This window comes from Vombatus ursinus, unplaced genomic scaffold, assembly GCF_900497805.2.
Source record: "Vombatus ursinus unplaced genomic scaffold, bare-nosed wombat genome assembly UNPS02009205.1, whole genome shotgun sequence".
In the NCBI taxonomy this organism is placed as follows: domain Eukaryota; kingdom Metazoa; phylum Chordata; class Mammalia; order Diprotodontia; family Vombatidae; genus Vombatus; species Vombatus ursinus.
The window spans coordinates 38,337,928-38,343,928 of record NW_020948983.1 but is presented as its reverse complement, the minus strand read 5'-3'; the positions used below and the strand labels follow the sequence as shown (position 1 = coordinate 38,343,928).

The 6,001-nt window shown below is 38.5% G+C and overlaps 1 non-coding gene across 1 annotated transcript; it reads right to left on the bottom strand.

Moving 5' to 3' along the window:
• Nucleotides 1-275: 275 nt before the first annotated feature.
• LOC114035844 lies at nt 276-381 on the bottom strand. Its single transcript, XR_003568262.1, has one exon. It is a non-coding gene; the product is annotated as a U6 spliceosomal RNA (small nuclear RNA).
• Between the last annotated feature and the right edge of the window lie 5,620 nt (nt 382-6,001).

Here is a 6,001-nt window from a genome sequence, read left to right as displayed (position 1 = left end):
TGTGGTCGGCATCTGTAAATCATTTCTGTTTAAAAAAGAATACTCCACTATGCTGTTCATCCACTCACCTGTCCAACACCTTCTTCCCCACAAACTCCTCAGGCTTCTTCCACTTCTTCCGCTTCTTTACTCTTGCCATTCTGTTTCTTTCCCTTCTCTTGCAATGTAGTTTTATTAGAGGTCTTTTTTGCATACCGAAAGAGCAATTACTAGAAAAATGCATGACAGTCAAAAGGAAGTTTACATGAGAGAAAAAAATAGTTGAATACAATTTTAAAAATATGGAACACTTCACAAATTTGTGTGTTATGGTTGCACAGGGGCCATGCTGATCCTCTCTGTATCCTTCCAATTATAGTATATGTGCTGTTAAGTGAGCCCTGGAATTACCTACTCCTGATGAACTCATGCTAACTCTTTGTAATCACTACTTCCTTTTCTGGATACTTGTTAACCATTCCTTCAGTAATACATTCTAAAATTTTGCCAGGCATCAAGTTCAAGCTTATTGGCTCATGTTTTATGCACTCCATTCTCTTCCGTTTTTTGAAAATGACATTTTTTTTCCTGAAGCTCTGTGGCATGTTCTTCATGATATTTTGAAAATAATTGACAATGGCTCAGCATTCACACATCAATACTCAAAAGCATAGCTCATCTGGACCAAGGAATTTAAACTCCTCAAAGGTGCTCTCTTACTGACTCCCTTTTTATCTTGTGCATCAATATCCTATTAGCCATTAAGATGGAGAGAGCTGGAGATGGAGAGCTGTAAGATGGAAAGGGTATTCTTAATTGAAGATTTAAGAATCAAATGGTGAGGAAGGATAGGAACAGAAGCAGGTGGTGGGGAAGAGAAGCCACTTGTGGACCTGGACCATTAGACTGGAGAAGTGGGAATCGTGGTATGGTTGGCAGTGGGATAGAAGTTTACTAGGGTAAGGCTATCAGGATCTGGCAGGTATGGAGAGTGTTGCAAAGGACTCTTGGAGAGAGAGGTGAACACAAACAACAATCACATCATTATCATCATAACTAGCTTTTATATAGTATTTTAAGGCTTGCTAAGCATTTTCCATGTTATCTCATTTGATCCTCACAAAAATCCTGTGAGAGAGGTGTTATTATCCCCATTTTACACTTGAGAAAACTGAGGTTGAAAAGTTAAGTGACTTGCCCAAGTTTGCACAGCTAGTAAGCGTCTCAGGCACAATTCAAAATCATATCTACTAGAGTCCAAAATCAATTTTCTACCCACTGTGTGATCTACTGACTCTACGTAATACTCCCTGAAGAACTTTTTCTGTGCTTGACTATGACAGAAGTGGGTCTTAATATACTATAAAATGCGCTGTCTCTCATCTCTCTCATCTCATCTCTCATCTCTCTCTCTCTCTCTCATCTGTCTCTCTGTCTCTCTGTCTCTCTGTCTCTCTGTCTCTCTCTCTCTCACTCTCTCTCTCTCTCTTTCTCTCTCTCTCCTATCTACTACAGGAAGAACAGTATAAGAAGCTTCCTGGTTGATGGTTCTTCCTCTTCACTAATGTATTGTATCTGTTCTAGCCAGTCTATTGCTTGCCTGGATTTTACCCACTGCTCTGTTTTAAACCCCTATTTCTATGTTGTCTCTGGCTGAAGAAGCTAGGTATCCTGAGGGAGAGACAGGAGAAGCATGTGATAATCAAGCCAAACCATTGCTTCCACTACCTTTTCTCAGTTTTCAATGGACATAGACCAGAACGCTTAAACCCCAAAGGACTGGGAATAGCAGGCCCTCAGTGTATTTCCTCCTCCCTCCCCCATGCCATGAAAACTAGCACTAATTTTGCCCTGGTTCACATAGTCATCATTGAGGGGAATAATGCCTGCGAAGGAGGAATCCATTTTCCTTGCAACCACCAACACCAACCACTGATCAGATACTACCAATAGGTGAGCCTAAGAGTTCTGGAAATGCCAGTGCCCCCTAGACCACAAATTCCATTCCTAGCACTGTCTCTACACCAATTATCCTGGGTGTCAATAACTATGTAGTTCCTGGCCTGGTAAATGGTGCTGAAGTCCCCACTTCCTCAGCAATCACAAATACCATATACTCAAAATAGAAAGTTCTCACCATCAAGTCACATCTGAATCACAGATGTAGAAACTGCTTGTAGAGATCTCAGCCTGAAGGCAGTAAGGGGGTCGAACAACTGGTCAAAAGATTACTGGTCTCTTTATTAGCACTGAGGCAGTGCTGTTGCTTTGCCCATAGTTGGATCTGGGTCATAGTCCTGGGTGGCAGTCCCAAGGCAAGGAGAAGCACTAGCACACCAGAGTTTGTGGCCTGAGTGCAACAGGGACCCTAGTCACAGTTCCAGGGCAGAAAGAGTGCTTGTGATCATTCTCAGAACATAGCAGAGGCCAAGAGAATAGTAAACACCTTTCCTTAGATCATACCACTTTGGAAGAACTGAAAACTTACAGGTCCCTAGAAGTATCTCTGAAAACAGTTGCACAAAACCCTTGAAGCTTGGGACAGTACACCCTCCACCCTGGAAGCAGAGGCTTACTTTAACAAAGAGTTAAAAATCAGGTAATATGCTAGAAAGATGAGCAAACAACAGAAAAAAAAAAATTCTGACCATAGGAAGTTACTGTGGTGACAAGGAAGATCAAACACACTCAGAAGAAGATAATGAAGCCAAAGCTCCTACGTCCAAAACCTCCAAGAAAAATATGAATTGGGAACAGGTAGGTGGCACAGTGGATAGAGCTCTGGCCCTGGAGTCAGGAGGACCTGAGTTCAAATCCGACCTCAGACACTTTACTTACCAGCTGTGTGACTCTGGGCAAATCATTTAACCCTGATTGCCTCACCAAAAAGCAAAAAAAGGAAAAGAAAAAGAAAAAGCTCAAAAGAAAAAGAAAAATGGCAGAGCTCAAAAAGGATTTTGAAAAATCAAGTAAGAGAGATAGAGGAAAAAGTGGGAAGAGAAATCAAAGTGATGCAAGAAAATCATGAAAATAGTCAATAGCTTAGTAGAGGAGACGCAAAAATTACTGAAGAAGATAACTTAAAAAAAAACAGACTAAGCCAAATGGTAAAAAAGGTCCAAAAAGCCAATGAGGAGAAGAATGCCTTAAATAGCAAAATTGGTCAAATAGGAAAAGAGGCACAAAACTTTACTGAAGAAAAAAATTCCTTAAAAATTAGAATCAAGAAAGTGGAAGCTAATGACTGCAGGAAATAATAAAACAAAACCAAAAGAATGAACAAATAAAGACAATGTTAAACATCTCATTGGAAAAACAACTGACTTGGAAAATAGATCCAGGGGAGACAAAATTAAAAAATTATTGGACTACCTAAAAGCCATGATTAAAAAAAAAAAGAGCCTAGATACCATCTCTCAAGAAATTATCAAGGAAAACTAGAACCAGAGGAAAGAATTCACTAATCACCTCCTGAAATTAAATTAAAACTTCCAGGAATATTATAGCCAAATTCCAGAGTACCCAGGGCAATGAGAAAATGTTGCAAGCAGCCAGAAAGAAACAATTCAAATATCATGGAGCCACAGTCAAGATAACATAAGATCTAGCATCTTCTACATTAGAAGATCAAAGGACTTAGAATATGATATTCCAGAGGGCAAAGGAGCTAGGATTACAAGCAAGAATCACCTATACAGCAAAACTGAGTATAATCCTTCAGGGGAAAAAATGGACATTCAATGAAATGGAGGACTTTCAAGCATTCTTGATTGAAAGCCAGAGCTGAAGAGAAAATTTAACTCTCAAATACAAAACTCAAGAGAAACATAAAAAGGTAAACAGAAATCATAAGGGACTTAATAAGGTTAAACTGTTTACATTCCTACATGGGAAGAAGATACTTGTAACTCATAAGAAATTTCCCATTATTAGGGTAGTCAGAAGGAGTATACATAGACAGAGGACACAAGTGTGAGTTGAATATTAAAGGATGATATCTAAAAATAAAACTAAAGGGGTGAGAGAGGAATGTATTAGGAGAAAAGATATAGGAGAGATAGAATGGGGTGAATTATCTCACATAAAAGAGGCAAGAGACAGCTTTTACCGAAGAGGGAGAAGAGGGGTGATATGAGGGGCAGTGAATGAACATTACTGTCATCAGAATTGGCTCAAAGAGGGGATAATATACACACTCAATTGCGTATAAAAATCTATCTTACCCTACAGGAAAGTAGAAGGAAAAGGGGATAAGATAAGGTGGGGGGTGATAGAAGAAAGGGAAGATTGGGAGAGGGGGTAGTCAGAAGCAAAACACTTTTGAGAAGGAGCAGGGTGAAAGGAGAGAGAGAGAATAGAATAAACAGGGGGGGAGAATAGGATGGAGAGAAATACAGTAAACAATTGTAACTATGAAAAAAATGAAACAAATTTCTCTGACAAAAGCCTCATTTCTCAAACATATAGAGAATTGAGTCAAATTTATAAAAATAAAGCCATTTCCCAGTTGATAAATGATCAAAAGCTAGGAATAGTTTTCAGATGAAGTAATCAAAACTATCTATAGCCATATGAAAAAAATGCTCTACCTCACTATTGATTGAGAAATGCACATTCAAACAACTCTGAGGTATTCCCTCATACCTATTAAATTGGCTGATAGGACAGAAAAGGAAAATGACAAATGTTGGATGGGATGTGGGGGAAATGAAACATTAATGCATTGTTGGTGGAGTTGTGAACTGATTCAACCATTCTGTAGAGCAATTTGGAACTATTCCCAAAGGTCTATAAAATCATGCATACCCTTTGACCTAGAAATACCACTACTATATCTGTATTCCAAAAGAGACAAAAAAAAGCAAAAAGGAGAAGGACCTATATTTTAAAAAAATAATATTTATAGCAGCTCTTTTCTCATGGCAAAAAAAACATGGAAATTGAGGGGATATCCATCAATTGGGAAATGGCTGAACAAATTTTGTGCTGTGTCATTGTGATAAAATTCTTTTGTACTATAAGAAATGATGTGCAGGCTGCTCTCAGAAAAACTTGAAAAGTTTTACATGAGCTAAGGCAAAGTGAAATGTATTATGCACAAATTAATAGCAATATTGTAAGGTTATTAGCTATGAATGACTTAGCACTTCTCAGCAATACAATGATCCAAGACAACTCTGAAAGACTTATGATGAAAAATGCTGTCCATCCCCAGAGAAAGAACTTATGGTGTCTGAATACAGACTGAAGCATTCTTTATTTTTCTTGAGGGTTTTTTGGGAGTATATGCTTTCTTTCACAACATGACTAATATGGAAATGTTTTGCATGACTACACATGTATAACCTATATCAAATTGTTTGCCTTCTTAAAGTGGTGGGGGTGGGGAGGGGGGAAGGGAGAGAATTTAGAACTCAAAATTTTAAAAACAAATGTTGAAAATTGTTTTTACATGTAACTGGGGAAAAATCAAATACTAAAAAAAGTGTGTGACTCACTTGAGAGCAGGCCTTTTTTGCTTTGTTATTGCATATCAAGAACTAGAAAAATGTTTTGCACGTCTTCATTGTTCAGTCGTTTTCTATCATTTCTGACTCTTTGTGACCCCATTTGGGGTTTTCTTGTCAAAGATACTAGAGTCATTTGTCATTTCCTTCTCCAACCCATTTTACAGATGAGGAAACTGAGGCAAACAGGGTTAAGTAACTTGCTCAGGTTCACACAGCTAGTCAGTGTCTATTAATTGCCTACTCTGTGCAAAATAGGACAGCTAAGTGATGCAGTGGATAGAGTGCCAGCCCTGGAGTGAGGAAGACTCATCTTTCTAAGTTCAAATCCATCCTCAGACACTTACTTACTAGCTCTATGACGCTAGACAAGTCACTTAACTCTGTTTGCCTTTGTTTCCTCATCTGTAAAATGAGCTGGAGAAGGAAATGGCAAACCACTCCTGCATTTTTGTCAAGAAAACCTCAAATGGGATCATGAAGAGTCAGACAGGACTGAAACAACAGAACAATAA